The sequence below is a fragment of the Trachurus japonicus genome, chromosome 23 (genome assembly GCF_045865225.1).
Source record: "Trachurus japonicus isolate A0001 chromosome 23, Traja_1.0".
Taxonomy (NCBI): domain Eukaryota; kingdom Metazoa; phylum Chordata; class Actinopteri; order Carangiformes; family Carangidae; genus Trachurus; species Trachurus japonicus.
This window is the reverse complement of record NC_140929.1, coordinates 14,739,744-14,765,293: the sequence shown is the minus strand read 5'-3', so window position 1 is coordinate 14,765,293 and position 25,550 is coordinate 14,739,744. Positions and strand designations below refer to the sequence as shown.

The window sequence follows — 25,550 nt, the reverse complement described above, 5'->3', positions numbered from 1 at the left end:
TGAAGGTTGCTGCAGCCAAGGTAAGACTAGCATCACGGTGAGGGTGACTGAGCAGGACACCCTGCCTGCTGTACAGTGTGTATATTATACTCCACCGGAGCTGAGATGGAACCTTTCTGGGTTATTGATACAAGGCAGTGGTGAAACTATTAAAGGAAATGATAGAAGTGCAGCATACATGTCATGGTGTATAGAGCATTTTTCTATTCCCTTGTGTCTGACTCAAAGGTTTTTTCTTAATAGAGCAGTAAAAATAGTCCAGAACAACATGGGGGTGTTATATGATAAAGGTGAATGTCACAAAGCTAACGTTGGCCTGTTCGAGCACACAGGCGTCCCTCAATTAATTCATCCATTCAGCAGCCTAATACCTGAGGTGAGACAATATAAGAAAAAAAGCAGCAGCACTGAGGAACTCATCTGTCATTGTGGGATCCACAAGGTTATCTAGGATCTCTTTCAGTGTGGCCTGTTCTGCTATTAAGTCCATTACATTTAAACTAAAATAGTTTTACTTTGATTCAAATGTGAATTTTGAATGATGGGATTCATTTCTTCTAACAAAAATACTAGAAAAATGCTTATTAATCATTCAATAATTTGGATGATTTATGTTTGGTATTGAACCTGACCCATCAGCACCACCTCATCATGTGGCGCATATACTGAGGCAACAAGGTAGAGGACAGGACTGTTGATTTATAGTATCGTTAAAAAAGTGGGCCACACAAGAATACACAGTGCCTGCATAGAAAAACATCAGAAAACAATGATTTTAAACTATTTTGTCAGTGGAGGATTGTCAAAAACAAATAGTAGGCTTTAAGGTCTCTACAGACCAGAGGTATGTGTTTTACATGATTCCTCTCAATGCCTTATACTGTATATTGCTATAAATCTCTGGTCTATTCTGGCAGACTGGCTTATTTGCAGCCTTTTTCACATTTCTTTTTGATTCCTTTGAAAATGCACTCTGGGTTTCCTCAGATGAGACAGATTACTCAATTTTGCAGGTCTTAAAGAGGTTATTTAAGCTTTAATTTCATCGCAAACGATCTGCTTAGTTTCCCTTCATCCGGATACAGTCTGAGGAATATCCACAAGTTGCGGTTGATGCAAAAATTGTGTTAGAAAGCTTTTAGCAAAGTCTAGGAGGTGAGATTGTATGACATTGATCCTTGCTGCTTGTGAGTTTTTGAGGAGATTATCGGTGTTTAAAGGTTTCGACGGTCAGGCTCAAATCTGGCTCTAAGTGAGCCTGATTGTTGCTGCTAGACTCTTTTTTTTTGGTAAGACTCTCAGATCTCACCTTGAAGGCTGTTGGAGCATTTTGTTTTACATTTTTTAGATACATAGATTTTTCTAGTTGTTTGTGTTATCACTCGGTAATGTGTATCACCTCACAGTCCCTCCTCTTGAAGAGAGTCTGTGCTTGAGCGGACTGACTGGCATTTTCCATTTCATCCTTTCCTTCAGGTGACGACTGTCTCCTGCAATAAAACAGGAAGGTGTGGGTGACTTGTCAGCAAACTCACTAACACCTGTGGTTTGCTTCACACCTGTGGGATGAGGCTGTCTATCTTTCTGCTGCCTGAGAGGAAAAACTGGAGGGGTTGCACAGCCTTCTTTATAAAAATGTCTGTCTTAAAGCAAACAGTCTAAAGCTTCGATTAAAATCTCTCTAAAGTTGTGGTCCCAGTGGATTTGTTTTGATCCAGAGGAAACTCCTAAAATGAACAAAGTTACACTGGCACTTACTGATTATATAAAGACTCCTCCACCTCTTGAATATGCTGGTCAAATATTTGGGATAATGGATTTTAAGCATGGCAGAGTAGTAATTTTTAGGATTTAGGGATTTGGGACTTAAAATTTTCTCTTGCCTTTGGAAGGATAAAAAAAGCTGTGGGCTACCCCTACGACTCTCTCAACAATGTCAGCAAGAGCTAGTGGTACTGAGCCTTTGGAGTTGAGTTGGATTAATGTTATAAAATCATAAAAAATTGTCTTGGAACTGGTTATCTAAAAAATGCAGCTTGTATTGCCATGCTAGGACTGGTTTGAATTACATACAAAAAAAATAACATAAAAATACATGCACCTACATTATGACAACACAAAAGGCAAAATTGTTACCCCCCCTAGTCCTAACCATATCAACATAGTCAAGAACTGGGCCTGGCTTCCAACAACAAATGAACCAGTTTTATGTCCCTGCAGAGCCGAGGTTGAGGCAAATGTACATTTTTCTAGGGTTCATCATTAACAGCAGCCCCTCTCATACTCATGAATCAATTGTTAATATAAAAGTATTGACTGTAGCAGCTTCAAAGCTGATTCATAAGTCTTTACATAAAATATAACACTCGTTATTTAACACCATTTTAGTTCCACTGTTGATTTTGGGGAGGATCGAAGACAAATTCCTCCCAGCATAGAGGGCTCCTGTAAATAAACATTATCATTTGATTAGATCCCCTCTATCTCGGATACAGGCAGGCAGGTGGAAAGGAATGTGGAGAATGCTAATGAACCACTGGTATTATTCATATTTCATCACAATCTGCTGTATGCAAAGAACAACCTTCACTGTGCAATTAGGAGGGTTAATTGAGGATCAAACGAGTAAGAGATGTGATAAGGTATTTCCAGTTTAATCAACAATTAGTTTCGTCTGTGAGTCGTTATGCTCTCGACGCAATTTAGAAGATTGAATACTCGCACCGTTTCGCCGGCTCACTGGTAAAGCAATTCCTTCTGGGATGGGCTTTTTTGTTGTTGTTGTTGTTGTTGTTGTGTGCAAGTTGAGAAAATGGCTGTGGAAAACTGCAGTGTGCTGGAGGAGATGTGGAACAAAACAGAATAGAATATGTCACTGTGGTGGGTGGGACTGGAGAAGCAAAACAATGAGCTCGGAGGCAGCATTTAGGGAAAAGAAAATGCACTCGCAACCTCCACCTCCTCCTCCTCCTCCTCCTCCTGCTACTGCGGTACACCTCAGCCGATGTTTGCTATTCACTGTTTGATATGATTGTTATGGAAATGAACGCTCTGTTTCAGCCAGTTGACCTTTCAAGGCGATTGATTTTAACTGGGATACCTTTTCTATGACTCACGTTAATGTATTATAATGGGGCACTGCGTTTGATTAGTTGCCTAACACATAGGCACCGTGATTGGGTCTTTGCCATGGCTGGTTAGGCATCCCTTGTTGAGTGTAGTTTTCCATTCATCGTGCCACACACTGGCTGCAAAGAGGGCCTGAAGCCAAACCATTGAACACACAGAGACCAGCCTGTTTACACACACACATACACACACACACACACACTTCAAATTGATGCTTTTCAATAGCTAACCATGTTAATGTATTTATTCCACTTGTGTGCTTCTGGCGTCTCAGCAGCTGCTGCTGTGGCACCTACTATAGATCAGCCTGCTTCTTTGTAAATGCCTCATGTTGACACTCGTGTCGTGTGCCACCCACATCTACTTCTTTCTCTCCTCCTCTTCCCTCCAACATCTCCATTCCCTGGCTCTGTTTACTCCCTGGAGCAAGGACGGGTACAGTAGCTATCACAGTGAAAAATGGATAGAGAGATTAGTGGCACTTTGTCACTGAGTATTGTGTGTTCTCTATCCCAACATGCAAAAGGGGCTTGTTGGTTGTGGCTGATAAAATGGCTGCTGCCTCTCATGACTGCAATTATGCTGCATCCATATATCAAGAGGATGATTTATCCAGCTCTGTGTCACATTCTGGGGCGTCAATCTGCCACAAAGTGACTGCGGCACACTGAAAATTCCTCAACATGACGTGTGCTTTAAATTCGGAGAGTGGCAACTTGTGGCTCACTCCTTTTGTTTGACAGATTTTTTCTGTTTTTCATTGAACATGAAATGACTTAACTATTCCAGAAAACTAAATCAGCATCTTTTGCTCCCCTGCTTATCTGCTCTGTCTCTAGGGTGAACATCATCCTGTATCAGATCAGCTGTGGAATAATTAGGTAGCTGTGGAGGGGGAGAGCACACACACACACACACACACACACACACACACACACACGCATACACAGTACACGCTCTGAAGGAAATCATCACCACAGCAGGAACATGATGACCCCTGGAGACAACTGCTGCACGTGTTTGTATTGACCACCTAGACGTTGTGATAACAGATACTGAGCTGCAACATCACACAGACAGAAGATGGATTATTTTCCATTTTTCAAGATGCTACAAAAATCAGCTACTATGAAAATAAATCACTTGTTTATTCAGTACTTATTTACATGCCCATGCAAAAAGTTAAGTGAAGGTGGTGTAAATAGAAAGTGAGAGGTGTTAATGTGTCTGCTCATGAGGAGAGACGTGAAGGAAATTGGCAGACTCCCATGAAAAAAAGATATTAACCGTTTTTCCAAGTGCGGCATATTGAGACATAAATCACTGGCCGTGCGCTGCGTGAATATTGGGCCTTCTTCTTAATAGCAATGTCTCTGCTGCAATCCATGTTTAATTCATAGAGACTCATGTTCTGTGGTTTTGCTCTCATGGCCTGGGGCCGTGCTTCCTTCACTTCACACAATCTGAATCTGGTGAGACCCATATCTTGGCATATTCAGGTGGGAGAAACCAGGCAAAGGGGCACATTTATTTTTCTTCCTGTGCTGGTTTGCTTATTCTAAAGGCAACTCTGAGGAAACTAGCTTCCAAAGATGTCTACTTTCTATTTTCAGGGATAATTCTGGTTTGTTGTGATCAGAGATTGGGTATCAGATCCCCCATCATTCAAGAGTTTCTCTTAATGATGTGGACTAAATAACCTCAAACCTAAGAGTCAAACAAAATGATCTCACAAAACTGAGAACATCGTCATTGTTGTTTTCTGATTTCATACTCAAATTGGAAGTCCTCACACAAAGGGAACAAAGCTAGACACCTGTCCACTACATCCTGTGCTTACTGTGACCTGACAGTCTAATTTCAGCTCATTTATAAGCTGATATTATATTAAAATAGGGCGATCAGTCAGTGCTGCAGCCTGGGTGAAAGGTCTATAACATCAGTACAAATGGGAGCCTCATGTCCCCCGTTTTTTTTCCTAACTTTTAATAAAAAACATAACTCAACCCATTTTTTATTACCTCTTACATATTCTGTCCTTTATCTCTAAATTGACTGGGTCGGTCTGACCTGACATGGCGGCTTCAAACACTTTTATTACTTACATCCTGGTGTATTTTCTTTTAGTCAGACCTCTCTTAAAGTGACAATGACTGCTGTTAAAAAAAGATGTTGGCCTATGGAAAATGTTTATATTGGTTTAAATGGAGCGTCACGTTTCAGGTATAATCAACCAAAATTACTATTACCAGTCAATTCAAGCCAGAGGACACACAGTAACCTTTTTAATACTTTGTATAACAGCACGTAATAGCCCTTTATGAAGACCTATTATAGCCCAATTGGTGTATCAACCATCTGCAAGGACATTTATGTAAGCACATACAGTGACTACTGACTCTACTACCTAAAAGATTACCGTAAGTGGAAGTGTTACCTTTTATTCTTGAGGTAATATAAGATCAGCACCGTGGCATGAGGATATTTCTTAGCACATAGTTACTATAGCTTCAGTATCACCACTTGACAAGATGAAACGTCTCACAGAGGATTACAAATTGTGTTTACTCTGCTGAGTGATTGGTTGCATACAAAATAGATGTAATTACTACTTGAGAGCTGAGCCTGCACTTACTGGATGGAGTATTGACATAATATCTAAATGAACTCATCCTATATACTGTTTCAAACAAAGAAACACTGTCATCTACGGGCATACACATTAGATGACAATTGTTACCTGCTTCAGCAGAGAGTTTTTACTTTGTTAAAAACAGGTTAATGATGCTCTTTTTCCTGCTGCTGCAGTGAAAAATGTTTAGCTGAAGTCAGTGTTAGTTTATTTATATTGCACCTTTTCTAGAGCATGAGGGGAATTTAAACACAGGCTATGAATCATCTCAATGGTAAAGCTCTGATGCAATTATGCCTGGTGTTAATTTTGCACACATTGCTGTTGACATCATCGAGATGTACGCGTACACGCTATCGCAGTAATAATTATGTCACCCTGAGTGTAGTTTCAGACTCCGCCAGGTGGTGGCAGTTGTTCACCACTAAGCCGTCTGCTGTATCAACACATGAATTGACAGCAATCACCTCTGCACTTGCAACTGAGCGTAACTGATGATACTGAGGATGGCTTTGGAGGTTGAGGCATAAAATATGTTGTTGGATTATACTCACTCTGAAAAGAGATTATTTTTTTCATTGATTTCAATCACACCCACTTGATCATAAAGAGGAATTCTTGCTTATTATTTACAATCACCTAAAAAAAAAAAGCATTTACCCTTTATTTGAGCCGAGTCATTCAGACAACATTTCTGTTTATATTCTGTTATGAATTGACAAACCTGACTCCGCGGTGCAGGTCACAGAACAGTATCAGTACGACAACCAATCAGTGTACTCTTCACAACCCATTCATCTCTTACCAAAACAAGCCACAGTGAGCAGAGCTGACACCATATGGAATGTGGTTGTAGATTTGAAATAGAGTCAAGCAGTACACATTTGTCGTGCTGAGCGCAGATGCATTGTAGCCCCCACACTGTGTGACTCATAGCTACTGTACACTCACACAAAAAGCACACTCAGAACACGCCAGTGCACGTGCGCAGACAAACAGTGACACTTCCCTCCTCATCCTCCCTCCCGACAACCCTGCCTCCTCCTCCTCTCTCACTCTCTCTCTTTCTCTCTCCCTCTCTCTCTCTCTCTCTCCATGATGTGGGCCAGTGACGAGCACAGACCCCCGTCAGGGATGACAACTGTTCCCTGGATGATGCCACGGAGAAGAGGCAAGAGGCCATAGTTAAGGGGACAACACCTGCTTCTGTGTGCCGAAGCATCAGCCCCACACGAAGAGATGAACCACATTCACACAAAAAAGGTGTTTTTGACGGGATACATTTATATTCGGTATGAATCCAGCCATCACACCCCTCCCACACACACACACATACCCCAAATTTCCCAAACAAAAAGACCTAATGCACACTCGCATTTGGCATCTGAAGCTAAGTCTGCACATGGGAGGCCCAGGCTTTATCTCCTCTTTTAAAGCACTGACTCACTGCCTGAATTGCAGGCAGCACCTTGTTGACAGGAGGGAAGAGATAGTAGAGTTCCCTTCTCCTGTCAGCTCCAACTATCAGCTGCTTTGAACCAAACTATAGCCTATAGAGCTTTAAAATGAGCCGGGAGATGGAGAACCTTGCTGCCATTTTAACCTTGACAGATCTCTACACCAGTGAACAGTATAGCACAAAACTCCTCCTATGATTTATTTAACCTATTTAGGCTATTATATCCATTTATTATCTACTTATTTCATCTGTTACTATTGTATGTGCTACATGTAATGCGTTTTAACAGTAAAAAAAAAATCAATCAATCAATCAATCAATCAATCAAAACACTTTCTTACAGAAGTTGCTAATCTTAGTTTTAAAGGTGTTGTTAGGTAGAATTTATGCTAAACTATGCCATGCATAACCTTTTGTAATCCTAATATCTATTATTAGTATTAGTATGTAGCCTAAGCGTTTGTTAGCTAGGGTAGCTGTATGTTAGTATATGTTTAATATGGTGTGAGATTAGCATGTTTTGGTATTATGAAGGTTTGCCCAACAACGTCTTTTTGGTGTTAGTGAGCCAAAAAACAAGGATAGCTAGCTAGGTAACTGTAAGGTTTTAGCTTTGTAGTTTTACTACACATAAGCTACATGAGAGGTTTTCAATTCATTTTTTGTAAAAAAAATACAAGGGCATGTGTCCATATTGTTTTCATGAATGAAATAGGTATTTCAAAATGTGTTTGGATTTCATCAGCAACTGATTTAACAAATTTAGAAGAACTCAAGGGTTTTGGGGTCTCTTGCTAATCTAGGGGGCCCAAATTCACATGGTCACAAGATGAGTCCATCGAGAGTAATGCAATTCCATGTTGCATGTAATTTCCCTTTCATCTCTTATTTTCTATATCTCAGAAGGATAATATTGTTTAACATACATTTCACCAAGATTTATACGTAGATGCTGTAAATTTGATTTGCAAATATGAAAGTTAATTTCAAGTGAATAACGGGTCAAAACATATGAAGTGAAAATGTTACAAACCTAGCAAGCTGCCGCAGCTGCAGCCACAGCTCTTTGTTTGATCACTCAAATCACACATTCACTCACTCAAAAGGACTGGCATTTCTCTATGGCATTTCTCTATGCTGTTTTTTTATGACCACTGTGTTATGGGCTGCAGTACTACCCCCAGCACTTTTTATCTACTTTGAATAGACACATACACACAGTATCTTTCAACTTATCATTGAGTCAACAAAGCAGGTTTTCCCTGTTGTGTGGGCCAACCCAAAATGGAGTTGAATGACCCCGCAGACAAAGAAGTATCTGTCCTAGTTGAATCAAATAATCCATCTGACATTGATCTTGGTTTGCTCAGAAAACCCCAAGTTTCCATCAGTTACACGCTGGATTTATATTGGTCTCACTTTTGCCAGAGGGGACCTCTATCTCCCCATCAGCTGTTCTACAATCTATTTCTCCCTGACCCAACTACCACGAGTTTTCCTCTTGATCCTATTTATGCAGGCACACACCTGTTTGTGTATTAGGTCAGCACGTGTCTCATGTTTATAGGAGATCGTAATAATGAATTCACGAGGTCATCAATTAATCTGCCACTCATAGGATGAAAGTGGCTCAGCCTTAGTCTTCAATGTACACAGTAGATCACAACAGACCTGACTGTCTGTGTGACAGACAAGACCTGAATACAGAGGAGACGAGACAGATTTTATGGGAGACGTTGGGAGCTGCACGCTCACTCTGGTGCAAGACTGCACAAAATACACACTTTTCACACGCACAGATGCAAAGACAACCCCCCCCTCATCCACGCACTCACACATCACACTACTCTTTCGCTTTGCCGGGAGGTTGTTGCCAAGGCTCAGAATGAGCGAGTTGATTGGTCGTCTGCTCATCACCGTAGGAACTCACCAGTTGGATTGGCTGGTTCCATAGAGGAAGCTTTTCAAGATGTTTTCCCATCTCCTCCCGTACTAACCACTGGATCTCTCATTACACTCATTATCGCCACACACTGCTCTTTCAATTTAATTAGCTCAGCTTCATGGCAGTGTTTTTTTTATTGCTTTTGTTGTAGCAGGCAAGGTAGTGTAAGGTGAATAAAGAGGGGGGCATTATTTTCAACATTATCACATAAAAGATCATTCTAGAAAGAAATGATCACAGCGATATATTGATTTCCTTTCGTCTTTGCCTGAGGGAAGTGAAGAGCACATGCATGTGGGCTGATATATGCGGTGGTAATATATATGCAGCACAAGGACATAATCATGCAACAGAAGAAAAATCCTCTGTAGGCTACTGAGCACAGGCAGCACACAGACACTTTCCTTGTCTGTGGTTTATATCTGTTGATAAGCACCAATGACAAAATATGTCCTCGGCCTCAGGGTGAACACACTAGTGTGTGTGTTGCCATGTTGTGTGTCTGTGTGCATGACTGTAAGCATGTGTGTGCATGACTGCGTGTTTCAGTGCCTCGTGCCTCTGGCTCTGTGTGGCTGTGTGTGTGTGTGTTGAGAGCGATGTATGTGCTGAATTAAACAAGGTCACTCAGTGCAGGGCTGGCTGCTCTGGTAACCCCCTACCCCCTCACACAAACAAACAAACAAACACTGTCAGATCGAACTGCGCTATTCGAACAGAATTCGAATGTTAGTCAAAATGAGAACATTCGAAGGTGGAAACTGACGTTCGAACGTGTGCCTTCCGTAACGAGGCAAATTAACATAGTAGTAAACATGTTGATAAAACAAACAATGTTGTTGTTGTTGTTGTGCACAAGGTAGAGCTGCAGCTTCATATATACGAGCAGAGTTTTTTTAATTAAATTATTATTATTTTTTTAATCAATCGAGCCGCGGACCACACACACTTAAGTGTGTTGCAAATGTTACATAACAGATTTGATTGGAATGTCCTTTAGTGAACGCAGGACGTAATAATAAGCTGGTATAGGTGGATATAATGAGCTAAAACACATAAACACTTCGAATATGATTCGAATATTTAACGTAAGATGGGTTAGAAATTCAAATCTGATTTGAATATGGCTAATGGTCTGCTACTCTTTCAAGGAATAGTTTAACATTTGGGGAAATTATGTTTATTTGATTTCTTGCCAGTTAGATAAGAGGATTGAAACAACATTTGTCTTAGATAAATATGAAGCTATAACCAGCAGATGATTATCATAAAATGAGGAAAACTTCCACCAACAGCATTTCTAAACTCACTGGTCAAACATTGTAAGATAAACATGTCGTGATTTCATTGGGTTTTATGTGTTGAACTCTTAATGAACCAGGACCATGGATGTATTGAGAGACATTGATATGACACTCACCCCTGCTGAGCCTTCGACGTCCTCATGGCCAGCTGTGGTACTGCGATGAAAAAATCTGAAGCACAACCTGTCATAAAAGAAACAAGACATATAAAACTGTTGTCAGGGCACTTCTAACTACAAGCAACATCCATTATTATTATGCCTTGTATTATGATTTTTTTAATCCGTGAAGGGTGAATAAAACCTTCCCAGAGACCACAAAAACTATTTTAATGTGCCTGACGTGTAGGGGCAGATTAAGGTGATCGTGGGCCTCTAGGCTACTGTGCGTGTGTACTCATGCCACTCCCCCTTTGCACATCATGCTTTACCAAAAAAGAAGATATTTACTGCCACACACATGCAAGCAGACACACTTGTGCCTTCACTATAAATAGTAACGCTGAAGAGAAAAAGGCATTCCTAGTGCAAAACTGCTTACGGCTTTTAGCTTTCCAAACCAACAGGTACAACATCTGCAGCGGTATAGAACACCCTGTTTTACAGAGGCAAGATCACAATATCCGCACACATGGACACAAATCAAACCGCTGTGCAATACTTGGGTAAAACAAAGCCATAAAAATGCAATAAACGCAGCAGCGGCGCATAATAACAGCAATAATGCAACAGCAGCACAGTCATAAATACATACTGCTGCCTTTCAAAGTTTTCCTTCTTTGTTTTTTGACAGAAGTCCTTAATGACTTCAATAAACATCAGAGACAGGTGATTCAGTCTGTTTTTTGGCCCATTGCAGAATCTTGTCTATTTTTAACTAGTCCCAGTTTTGAGACAGCAAAGTCATAAATAGTCCGAGTGCTACATCAACATTGGAGGCACTGACTGTAGTTTCCTTCCTCACATAAGCAGCAGAAGTGACCTTACTGTGGTGACCTAGTTTTCTTTAATAATCCTCTCATATGTCCTATTTTGTCCACAAAATCTTCCCCCAGATCGTCTGCATATTTCTGATGAAGGTTAGCTGCTCCTACATGAAGATCTTGTGTAATAGATGGATGGAGGATTGTTCCAATTGTTGGGATGATACTTCCAATCCAGCTCTGCAAGTCGACCCATGATGGCGATAAAATCTGTTTCTTTGAACTTGTTTTTGCTCCAGCGCTCACAGTCTCTTCTTGTTTCCCCCCCCTTCTTTCTGTGTGTCAACTTTGTAGTGTCGGGACACAGTTGGAAACATGTTTATAGCATCACTTACAAAGTTGTCAAAATCATCCCATAGGCTGGCCACATAATCCCCAGATGAGATGATCAAATTAACATTAATCCAGTTCAGTTGCCTGTAGGCCAGTGCTTGTCATGTGAAAACATTGCAGCATGTTGTTCCACATGTCAGACAGAAAGACACTCTGTGGTGTCCCCATCTTCGAGTGTCTGGGCCTCATTCTGGGCAGCATAATTTTTGTTTGAGTCATCACTTAATTTTTGTAGCGAGTGCTGCACTGGGTGTGCTGACCATGTAGTATCTGAAAAGACCTTTCTTTATCTCTATCCTGTGGTTGTCATTAGGCTGTAAACCCACTGTAATTGTCTGCGGACAGGACATGGATTTGGAAGGAAAATTAAAAAGGGTCTGTATGAAATTAAAAATGTCCTCCGTCTCAGGAGCAGCAGTTAACACTGTTAACCCGGACTAAACTGAGGGTGTGTGCAGCATGCGCTACCCACTCAACCGAAGGGTTAATCTGTTTAATGTGTGCTGGCAGGCCACTGTAATTACCGGATATGTTGGCTATATTATCATAGCGCTGGCATTTGCAGTTACGGATATCAGTAAACACACATATTGATCAGGTAATGCATGTCATAAAATGAATACGAGCTGGTTTGTGTAAGTAACATCTGGAGTGCCATCACCACTTTTATCTCTGTGAGGACTCAAGTTCAATTCTATACATGTAGATTATAGGTACGATGAGGTTCGCCTGTCAGCATTCTCATGTTTTTCTATGTGGGCTTCCAAGAATGGGTTGATCTCACTGATGACTTCCAGCACACCCATTAAGTTCCTGTTTTCAGGTCGCCAAGAAACTGGTTGCATCACTCTCCTGGAAACTTCCACCACATCAGTCCAATGTTCACATTCATTGTCAAATAGTTTGGATCTATACGCACAGCAACAGCTTTACTGTGTCTGTGATCCTTCCTGTTAAGCCAAGCATGCTGCTGGATTTTTCCAGACACCACAACCTGCTGGGTGAGTGCAGACTGAAGATCACTGCCCTGGAATAATTTACATGTGAAACCCAAACACAGTGGGCTTTGAAGGGAAACAAAAAGTGTTCTCCTGGCACAATGTCATCATTTGCCTGTTTCCTTTTAAAGAGCGGTTCAGTGAAGTATCTCTTTTGATGTTTGGTGGCATCTGCGTTTCAGGCCCCATCGTAACCCCTAATGTCAGCTTGGCTGCTGTCTTTGCCGTGGCCAGGGCTACCTGCAGCTACGGGTACTGTAAATGGTTCCCTTGCTGTTGTTTCAATGTTAGCCTTCAATGAGGGATGCTCCTGTTGTAGATCTTTATTATGTAGTTGTCAACAAGATGGAGTTTCGGCAGCCTTGAAATATCTAGGAAATTTAGATATATGTGGGTCATATTGTTCTTTTCACCGCACTTTGTCTCTGTAAAATGTTGCAGTGATGCTCTTCAGTAGCACCTACTGTATGTATTATTTGAAAAGCAAATTGACCGCAATTGCCTATTTGTCATGCGTGAGTGGATGGACAGGGAAAAGACCTGCTGATGGCATAGTCATGTCAGCAACATTACATAAAAACTGACACCTTCCACTGCAGTCCATGCCTAAGTTGAATCTGATTGTTACAGAAATCCAATGAACACAATGTGGTTCTCATGTAATTTATATGGGCAGAGACAGAGGACACAGCCTGGGGCCCAGTGGGAGACACACCTGTATGCATGTACAGTCCACCAAATGACATTGAAGCAAACGCAGCAGCTGGACAAATGTCTCATGTGCATGGCATGAAATTCTTCTCTGAGTGGGCAGAAGCTAGTTCCTTTGATACAATCATGGTGTTATCTATGGTATTTCAGAAGTGCTGGTAGGTGGATTTTTTTTCCTTTACACAGGACCTAATAAGCTGCTGGAGATAGACAGTTAATGCTATTAATTATGTCTTAATCTGTATACTTTCAATGACATGTCTGAAAAGTTTAAAAGGAAATGTCTATCATGGGGTGTTATTAATCATCTTGAAAGCCCTTATATGTATTCAACAAACAATTTCACTCCACTTATTTTGAGATGAGCTGTCTACTTGAAAACGAACACATGATAGAAAGATGTGCCTGAAAGGTTTACAATAAACATAAAGTGTTTCAGAATATCCAATATTTTTGGTATGAGGCAGACATAATCCTGTTTTTCTGCTATCTGTCATCATTTGCAGCTGAAAAGGCGTCTTTGGACAGCTATGATGCATATAGCTATTGTTTTAACAATACTCCTTATCTATGAACAAGGAGCAGGTTAATTTAAGAGATGACACGGTTTAAACCTAAATGACAGGATGTCATACAATAAAAAAGACACTAAGTGGAGTGCAGCTGTGTGTGTGATGCAAGTACCACCCTGTGGAACATCGTTCTCCCTCTCTCTCTAACAGGCAACCTTATCTTTATCACTCTCTCTAGTAAAAAATGAACAGAGGAGCACAAGCTAAGAAGGAGCCAATTATTGTCAGTTAGCTGTACACCGTATATCTGTCACTTCTTTTACTAGACGTTCAGGGTTCAAATGTATTTCATCGTCATTTTTTTTTTTTCCACAAGGGCCGGTGAATGTGTTGATGTTATTTATAGGCAGCTGTTTTCCTTTCCATCAGTGCTGTCACCCCTCGAGTGTTTACTGCACCTCCTTGTTCCCCTCTCTGGTGACAGGAAGCTGGGTTTAATAATAGGAAACATTCCACTTTTCACTCTAAGTACTTGTATTGTCAGAGTCTGTAGATCTACTTTTTTCTATGTCAGTGCCAAGATGTGTAGAAAAAGAGGTTCAGTGGTTCATGAAGCAAAAATATGTTTTCATACGTTGCACTGGAAGGTACAATTTTAACATGCTGCTTTAATTGGCTCGATACACCAGCAAATCTTACATATGGAGAAGAATATAAACAAACAGAAGCAGAGAAGAAATAACTCACACAGAGACAAACATATTACCTGCATACGCACTGACTTTTTCACACCTGATTCACTGTCTCTTTGTGTGTACATGTTTGGCTGTTGCTCAGTATGTGTCACATGAATTGATTGTGTTCTAAGTGCAAAGATACTTTCAGCGCAAATACAGCACACAGCCTTGTTGTCTAATAAAAGACGCACGTAGATTTTCAATGTGCCCGAGTTCCACCAAAAGCCCTGTGACTGTTTTTCATTTCTGTATGCGAGAACTTTTAAAATCCCTGAAAAAAACATATTTTCTCAATCTGTCTCCCACTGTGAGAAATGGGATCCTACACAAACACAAAAATAATCTCCCAAACAAATGTTTTTTTTCCACACGAGAGACTTCTGTATTTGTGTTCTTGCCTTGCTTTTGCTGGTTTAAAGTGGGTGGTGTTCACTAGGAAACAAATTGCATTTCTGTTCAAATGCCACCAGTGCACAGTGAATTCAATCATGTTTATAGCGGGGGCTATACATTGCAAGGCAGTTGCAGAATGCCGGACAGACACACTACATAGGTAGCAGACAGAAGTTGCCACATCCACAATCCTGCAGCACCTTTCTCAAGGCTTTTTCAGTACCTCTGAGCTGCTGTAGAAATGGCTGTGACAGTGCACATTTGCTGTTTCATAAGCTAACTGGAAGTTTCATGCCTCTGAACAATAACAGTTCTTACTCAACTGAAGTAGCCTCGGTCCAACTGTGAATGCGAGGCTGTTTTTACCCACAAAAATGGTTTGCTTGGTGTAAAAGCTCAGGACATTGGTGTTATTCAGCTGTTACAGGAGCACACATAACTGTTGACTCTTGCTACCAGATGTAGTTAAGGGGGATTTGCGGAGGCACGGAGGTCACCGAAAGCCCCTGTTCTGGGTAAACCCAGTTTCTTTGTCTGTCACCTTCAATTTGCCAGTCGCAGGCAACATGTCTCTTGGATGCCTCACGGTGCTGTTGTGTGCAGCAGGTCATTGTCTTTGTTCGCAAACTAATTTCCTTATTAGAGGGACAGATCCATTTAAAATCCCCTGACACTTTCTCTTCTATCAGGTCTTTTCTTTGATAAAAGCGGTTAGCAAGTGATTGAAAGTGAGTCATCCAGTGTTTCTTGTCCTCAGCATTTATCATTTGCCAGTCTCCTTTACTCTCACTCCCACCAGGCAATTCTATCAAAAAATAAAGCTGGTTGTTTTTCCTTTGCTCGTTGCCAAAAGCACAAACTGTTCAAAATGTTGTGCTTGTCGTACAGCTAGTCCTGTGGTTTGATGTGATGGGTTGACCAAAGATGCTTCTGCATTCTTAAAATAATCAAAAACAAGAAGAAATGAATACTGAATGTTGTGAACAGAAATTATATAATAGTTTATGGTCAAATTAATAAATGTAGAACTCATCGATTACTGATCTTTAGAGGTGACCCGACAAATAATTGTCTTGTGATACAGGAGTTTGGCTAAACTACTACTCTGCACTTTAAGTGTTTGTGCTGAGTTAAGCTGTGTTAAGTTAATGGTCTCCTGGCTGTTGCTTCATTTCTCGCGTACAGACAGGAGAATGGATGAGATGGGTATCATGTCTTATTTGCCCCCTGGGTTAAGAGAGGGAGTGAGTGTTTTTCCCCAAATGTCATATAATTCCTTTCATTGCCAATTCCTTTTATAACAGTCTTTTATTTAACACAATGCAGGAGGCCAAGCTGAAACAGTTCTACGCAAGGACTCAGATGCACACTTGACTCTCCCTTTATTTATTTAGAAGTAAAAACCCAACTGGATATCACTTTTAATGTGACTTCTTTGTGATCTCGTAGTATTTCGTCTTTCATTTTTCACTCACATCATCTACATTAATATGCAGATAGAAATGTATATTTACTAAGCAAGAAGCAAGATCTTACATCCGGGAGTCAGTGGTGTTTACATGAAAAGAGAAGCATCAAAGATCAGGTCAGATACTGCAGACTCATGAGACAAGCAGGCCTGGTATTATGCTGCATATCTGAATATCATAGCTGTCGTCAGAGCTGTCGTCATAACTGTCGTCAGAGGTGTCATCATAGACCTTCATAAGTTTCAGCCGATTGGATTTGCAAAAACAAAACTGCAATGCCAGAGGTGAAGTTGTATTATACTTAATTGTACACCTGGTTTCACTCACCATTGAATATAAATTACATTTGGAAACACAGGAGCTCCCTCGTGCACTGAACTATGGTTACCCTGATGTTCCCTTCTTTGTTGCTAAGCAAAAGTACATCTGTCCTGCAGAGTCAAAGTCAATATTATATTTCTATAAATGACAAGCTAAGGGTGCATGGCAAAGTAATATATATTTTTTGTTGTTCCTTGGCTGTTTCATGTGTTTCCTAGGGATGTGATGGGCCTGCAGGGTGTTGTCATGATAACTGAGACTTGCCCTACTTTGTTTAGATGAAATCTTTGTGTTGATATGGACACCTCTCTGTCACCTGAAGTGATGCAACAGTTCTCTGAGCAGGGAAATCTGAGAAAGCTTCACTTTCACTCTTTAGTATCCTTGTTGCCTCGCTTTACACGTACATGTAGATTTATACTAGCTTGAGGGGCCGCACTGTGCCAGCAGATGGACCAGATAACCTCATATCAGACTCTCCACCTCCACAGTCATCAGTTCAGACTCTGGAAACAAATCCTTTACTTGTGCATGGCGGAAACAATCCCCTAGAAACTGACACCAAGAATAATTCAAGGAATGAATAGATACTACTCCTATCTGTTATGATAATAGCTTGCTCCCCGCCTTCATTCCACTTTGTTTTCCCTTCCAAATAAGTAATAGATAATAGAGTTAAATTGCTTGTGATGTGATGCTTTAAGTGCTTTTTTAATGCTGTGTCTAGAATTTCACCAGTTATGTATTTCACACTCTCTCCGCTAATGAGAAACCAATACACAGGCAACTGAAGTCATTTCATCCACCTGCCCTGACCTCCTCTCTCTGCAGACTTACTGCCTCTGTAACCATGTCACACTATTTCTTCCTTTCCTCCAAATAGATGAGAGTCATAATTCTGTAAATAACTGATGCTGTTGTTCCTCCTGCTGTGAGTCTGCCCCGGCAGTTCAAAGATGGTAGATGGTAGACTAAAATGAGCTGCAGGAATGAGTTTTAGGTCATATTCTTTAGTCCTGTTCATATTATTCTCTTAATGATGTTATTGTCTCAAAAAAAGTTTCAGCTGACTCAAACCTTTTGGCTGAGAGAGGGAGAGAGAGAGAGAGAGAGAGAGAGAGAGAGAGAACAGCAGTATGTCACTTATGTTTTGTTTTACTATACCCGATCTTTCACACATTTGTCTCATACTTATTCTTTCTATCAAACCTCAGACATCTTGGCTCTCTGGGACTACAGTATACCTTTCACTTGATTTAGCATATGCACAATTTCCAATCTCCAAAATAAAAAGTGCCTTTATCTTTGCTTCATGATAAAGCTCTGAGAGTGCTGTTTTTGTCTTAAACAAGTGATTATATGATTGTAATGTAGTCAAAATGGTAAAGCCTTCCGCAGCAGGTCTGCTAAAAGCAACAAACCATAATTTTGATGAAATCACATTTTTATCTAAGCCAATTTCCTATGCACTCCTGATTGATTTCTATTTTTGCTTCCCATGCCTTGTCTCCCAGGCTCATCTGTTAGAGTAAGATCTAAATTGGTTCAGTAACTTTCGATAGATATCTCTGACATTGTCCAGACCCAGCTTGATGTCAATGATGTCATCTTCTTGGTTTTTGCTATCCTCACGCAATATATCAAGAGGGATGATGGAGTCCACTTATTTACTTCACAGTCAAATGCCTCCTCATTATTCTGCGGTTCTTTCACAGACACTCAACTGTAACAGCAGTGGGGAAAAAAAGAGACGGCAAGATACAAACGCTTGCAGAGGACTCCATACTACTAGAATGATTTCACATCTATTTCACTGGATGAACTGCAACTGAGCATTTTGACAAAAACTTACTCACAAGTGCTTAATCAGGGCCAGAGGTTGCACCATGTTAAAGGTAAGGTTGTTTGTTACAAAAAGTCAAAGTCTTTATTTTCCTTTCCTTTCCTTTCCTTTTAAAAAAGTGTGTTCATAGTGAAAATCCAGGAAAAAGAAAAATAATTCATGTCGGAAGCTGAGCATAGAATTAAAAGTTTGATGACATTCACGCTCAGAAAGAAAATCAACTCATACAGGGTAAATAATCAGATTGGCACACAAATGGCAAAAGGCATATTAAACGCAGCAGATAACACAAGGCACGTTCAATCAACTCAGGGACAATGGAAAGAAACAAATGAAACTCTCGACTACACACAATAACAGATATGGTAAAAGAAATCATCACAAAGCCATGGTTGGAAAAGCGCTTGCTGACAGAAATTCAATTAAGTTACGATGAAAACGCAGTAAGAAATTATCAAACAAGTTCATGACAGAGCAAAGTGATTTGTTCAAATGTTCACCAAAGAATATCTAGTTCATTTTATCATAAGGTTAAAACTGTGAACAATGGCCCAAATTACTGCATGCATGTGAAAATGAATCATATAAGAATGCACACAAGTATTCGCTGGCTCCTCTCAGCTTTTCTGAGCAGCTCGGCGTCTGTCAGCTATTTGATATGTTTTGTTTACATGCCATGCAAATATGTTTTGCTTCACTCTCGCAGCTCTCATCAGCATCAAGATGCAGCAGACGACTGTTCTTCTAAATGACAAAAAGCTCTGAGAAGCCTACTGTGTGCCAACACGTGTGCCCAGCGCCACACAGCAAACAATGTCAGCCAGTACTAGCTATAGCTACTTCACTAGCAAGTGAACATATTGAAGCTTCTGAAGAATTAAAGAGAATATTTCCCTCTAAGCAGAGACCAAAACAGAGAAAACATATTCGTCATAGATGTGCCAGACATGTGACTCCAAATAAACGCTAATGTTGCTACATAGTGTACCTGCTGGATTGTAAATAAGTGAACCGTAAACTGTTTGCGTATTATTACTTTAGCCATCTCAGTTCTGAAGAGAACAAAATGTCTGATACTTTGCAATAGATAAATATAAAATGCATCAAATCAAAACTGGGACTGCCAATGTGGCAAGAGAACTGATGGTTACAGTATTCATATATTAGCAAAATGCAATAACAAGAGAGCTTGGAGAGGACGCAGTAACCAATGCTACAACTACTTGTGTCAAATTTAATGCTCTGAAATTATACTGCCCCACACTGTCAAAATATGGAGGAGGGGGTAGAGGTTGGAACTGAAGAAAGATATCATGTTTTCATGCAAATCCATTTTTTGCGCCTCCAGATTTTGATGACTGGAGGCTAATAAACAGAGCTGCAGTGCATATTATGACTATCAGCAAATAATATGTACCGGGGTCAGCACTGTGTCAGTCTGAAAGATGCAAGGTAAAAGAATTTTCTAAGAATATTCGTTGCTGGAGAGTAAACAGCTGAAATAATGGATTGTAAGTGCATGCACAAACCAGTCTAAACACAAACACAGCAACAATTGAAAAAATACTGGCATTTCCAAAAAAACAACAGGCTTTGTTAAAAGTAATAAACCGTGATTTGCTTTCTCATTTAATTTTGAGTTTATTCGCAGGCATAATTCCCAGTGAAAAATGTTTTCTGGTTGACAATGTCTTGCACTTCAATAGCAGCCTAAAGGGGAAATAAAAAATGCTAATAGACAGATGCTCACAGCTGCTGTAGAAAACAGGGTCAATAGTCATTATCACCACTCATTAGACAATGATACGGATGAAATTCATAGGACACTTTAAGCCAGATGTATTGTACTAACAAGCAGTGGTATCAATGTCACTTGAGCATTGGTCTATTGTGCGCTAATTACATCCATCATATAGTGATGGTTTAATGACTGTGCTAGTCAAACAGACTGATTGCAGCTGCAATGCTAACTGCATTATGACATTTAAGTAGGTTACAGTCAGTGTGATCTATCTAACCAGGATGGAAGGATAAAGTAAAATTAAAAACTGAAGGAAAAATTAGCCGATTTATTCTTATTATAAAATGAACTCTCTGGTCCATCTGAAGTGTTAAAACTTTCAAATTTGCATCCAACCAAATCATTGTCTGTGTCACACTGAGGTGTGTGATTAACATTTTAAAATGAGACACTCTGAGCTGTGCAAAAACACTGACCTTTGCTACCTCTGCCTTTCTGTGCAGAGGTAACTTGCTCAACACAAAAGCTCCCAATGAGCCATTGTATGAAGCTTAAAAAAGAAACACATTTCAGGTTAGGTGAACTTCTCTCTCTTTTAGCATAAATACAGCGTGGTAATATCATGTGTCAGCTCAGCCATCTATCCAAAGGGATTTTAGTTGGATAAATTCTGTGGTAATCAAAAGTTTAATTTGTCAAAAGTTGACAAAACTCCTGCAAACTGCTTTCAGATAACTTACTTCAGGCTACAGAAATGAAGAACACTTCCCACAACTGTTTAGTGAGGCAGGTGTGCAGGAACAGCATGAACCAATATGAAATAGCAATTCAAAAACCCTGCACTGTCTAACTTGCAATAAACTATTTGTTTTCGATGTTTCAGTGCTAGACCTTTATCAGGCAAAAGGCTTAGGACATAATACACAAAATTACAGTTTGAGACATGTCTGCTTCTGTGTTATCAATAAGCAATACATCCAAACATAAGATGGTACAACAATGAATATAGAAAACAGGAACCCCTACACCTTGTACCACAGTCCACTGAATCCTAAACCTGTAATGTTCAGTTTTGTCAGGGCTGTACCACAATGGTGTGGATCATATTCTTTAATAGTGTTGAATCACTATTTTTCCTTTAATAAAATAAAACTAGTGAACAGTACACTGGACAATACAGCAAGCCTCCAACTGTCCTCAATCGTGTGCCATGCTTTTGCCCTACTACATCTGTTGACTCCTTAACCCAGCTTTTAACTGCTTGACCCTGTTAGCCTACTTGCTGTTTTTAGTCATGCAAGCTGCACAGGGAAAATTAACAGAAAGACGCTGCAGTAGCCGCAGTTTGTTTTTCTCAAACTCTTGTGGTAGAATGGGAATCTTTATCCCCATTTGAACTCAGAAACTCTGAAAAACGCTTCAAGAGATAACGGTCAATTTCAAATAACACTTGTAACAGAGGTCAGCGAGAGGCTGCAGCTTTCACTGTGACTGGTAATAGCAGATGTTCAGTGAGCCGGAGAATCCCAATATTTACTTTGAAATAATATGTTGATCTAACTGCAACTGTGAATTATGTTTAACCTGTAAATAAAATAAAATAAAATAAAATAAAATAAAACATGGCATCATACTAACAAACTGATCTATTTCATCCTCATTATGACAGATATTACTTTTAAACTACCACTAATCCATAATGTGTAAGACATTGGATAGAGCAAATACAGAGAGAGAAATGAGGTTGAAACAAAGTTTACTCAATTGCACATCCAATTGATTTGCATTTCCCTGACTAGTACTCAAGCTGAGGAGCATATCTCGTGTCTTATGCATAAATCAACAAGGATAATCACATTATGAAAATCAGGTTGATGAGGCGCTTCTCCCTCACAGCCCAAGAACCCAGGAGAATGTGCTTCAGTCAGAAAAATTTGCTGCCTGACAAAATAAAAACTCAGCTGATGTGCTATTTCAGGTACCAGGGAATGTCGGTTGCGGAAATATAATCAACCCAATCACAAGTCTCTGTCACATTGCCTCATTCTCTCAGTCATGACATGTTAACTGCATCCACGTGCTCCCATATGTATATGTATCATTTTAGTTTGAATTTCATAAGCAATAATTATAGAAACACTGCAACTACTTGTATTTCAACATTTCCTTTTCAAATGGCCAACAACAAAAAGGAGGAATGAATAAACGAACAAATGAAATATGAAGTAAATAAGCTGTGTGCAATGTACTGGTCATTAACTATTTCAGAATTGGTGCTGCATTTCTTTTATGTTCAACCGTGCTGATATGTTAAACATGATTTGCATGATGTGCACGTATTTACCCTGCCTTTGAATCGTCGTCAAATCTAGTCTTTTAATCCACTCTGTGCCTCCCACTGTTTGTTGTTACTTTTCTGCCGTATTTCGCCCACTTAGTCCCCGGCATTGTTTGCAAAGTAGCAAAACAGACTCAATCAATTGCACAATTTGGATTTGTCTCACTCACTGACTGTCACCTGTGTGTATGGGGGAAGCAGAGGCAGTAGGTGGTAATCAGAGGACATACAGGGAGCAAACTAACTACACTTAAGAAAAAAACTAACAAACAAACAAACCCAAACCCCCAAAAAGCCCGCGACTACCAACATCACAGAAAAGCAAACCCAAAGTCACTTACAATAAGTGGACTTGGCAACTGTGTCAGCCAGTCAATGGGTTGCTATGGCAACCGCTCTTGACAAGGGAAATCGGGTTTGATGTCCTGAAAAAAAAACAACTCTCTGCATCAAAAGGGGGTCTGTTTACTGACTGAGCCCCTCCTGGAGACGGCTGTAAAGAAGCCCATCCACACTGCAGGATGATGGAGACTTTAAATGTAGCTCAGATCATCTGTTTCCATTTGTCGACGAGAGGGAGCTTATGAATAAGAAGTCTCATTGCATATTCAGAGACAATGACCATCAGTGTCAAAGGGGTGTCAGTGGGATGAGTTTCCCTTCATCTATCAACCTCTGGATGGGTGGCCGTGAACCGGAGACCCCCACAACTCATTATTGATGTTTTCTAATTAGTCTTTTGGTTCTCTTTGATCCCATATCTTGTTATTCACCACCGTGGCTCCTTTGCCCTTTGGAAATAGCAAAATCATTTCTTCCCATGCTGTGATTTACAGTTATTGCGTGCTGAGGCCAGGCTAGGCAATTTGGAGATGAAAATTAACAGGGACAGGAGGAGAGTTCAAGTCTGTAACTCATTTCCACTTTCACTTCCTCCTCCTCTTCCTTCTCCCACATATGAAAGTCATAACTCAAGTCTTTGTGTCCTGAGCTGGCTACGTATCCTTCATTGGGACATCGCATTGTCAGGCATGTTGCTCTCAAGGTTGTCCTCAGCGCCGAATATGAAGTTCAGAAAAACTGCTCCACACATATCTCAGTCAAACACAGATGGCTGTTGGACTTGAGCTCATGAGGAAAAATTTACATATCAAAAAAACAGTTGGAAACATTTCTGCTCAGGTGAAATTACACTGCAGCACATTTGTAGTATGTTTCACTCATTTCTCACAATAAGTCATTCTCAGGTGTCCTTTGAAAATTGAACACTGAAGAAATAATGCTGAAAGTAACCTACAGTAAAGATCAAACATAACTGAATGCATCCATTTACCACCATGGTATTTTTAGTATGCACTGTGCAGAATGACTAAAAGCACATTTTGTCAAATTCAAAAGCATTACTGTGATAAAAAACAAATGAAACACGCGTTGGAAGTGTGTTTGTGTTCATTTCTTTGCATGTTTTCTTCATAAATAATCTCTGTATACAGTTACACCGCATAGCAGTTTGTCAGAGACTCCCATGATGCTCCAAAAGCTTTTCCTCTCCCTATAATGATCCCACTAAATCTCTCTACAGCTACCTCCCCGAAGTGGACAGCAGCCTCAGGACCTGTAAGTAAAGCCTTAGACCTGGTGCAGTGGGGCCAGTAAACATGGATGATTTGCTCCAAAACACCTTGAAACTACCCGACCTCCTCCCCATGGCTGCAGAGGAGAGTGTGTGTGTGAGAGAGCAAGAGACAAATTGAGAGGCAAGGAGGAGGTGAGCAAAGGAGGGCAAGGAGAGTTGTAGCCTGCACTGGGAAAGATTTTTTAACAATTACACATGAGTGTGTTTCTGGTTTGAGTCAGGAAGAGAAGGAGAGAGATGCATTTATCTATGCTGAGTGTGAAAGAAAAGGGCAGGAGGGCTGGAAAGGGTCGAAAGAGGCTTCTACTAAACCAATACTGATTGCTCACCTGGTATATGTGTTGTATGTATGTGTGTGTATTTGTCATGCATGGTTTGATTACTAACCCAGTGAAGTGGTGCTTAATCAAATAGTAAGGCAAAAACACCTGATCCTCTGTAATTGCATTAACTATTGCCTGGGCTGCACACACACATACACACACATACACATACACTCAGAGCTACGAGGGTCTGACACCCCAAAAAGAAAACATGACATTCATTGCGTGACTCTTGATTGATTATGGCCTCAGACAACCTACCAATGGTCTCTAACCTTGTTTTGTCTTGTGTGTCCACACAGACCTGTCAGATGAATGATTAAGTATTACACTACAAACTTTACTAAATGATAGCTATCTTATACTTACCTAGCTATTTTAATTAGCCTATTTTGCCTACAGACTATTAAACACTACTTTTAAAAGTAATGAATAAACGACAGTAATAATGGGTAGCAAATCAGATTTCCATTTAACCATTTAGTCATTTATTTTAGCTGATTATTTCAAATATTTACCCATTAATGTTAAACTGGTTGACACACTTCTTGGAAAAACAGTACAATTTCTTGAAAAATCTAATGAAAGAAAGACAAAAATATATTTTTTTTAAGTTTTAAAACTGAATGTTCCCTTGTTTATTTTGTTTTTTTACCCTCATATTAAGACTGATCTAACATGTGTAGCCTCCCACACACACAACACAGTGTCCAGGTGTTAGAGCTAAATGAGGAAGTGGTATTC

General features: G+C 40.1%; 1 protein-coding gene across 1 annotated transcript in view; it reads left to right on the top strand.

The window, feature by feature from the left end:
* ifrd1 (interferon-related developmental regulator 1) overlaps positions 1–25,550 on the top strand; it is a 114,641-nt gene that overhangs the window by 7,128 nt on the left and 81,963 nt on the right. The window lies entirely within an intron of this gene.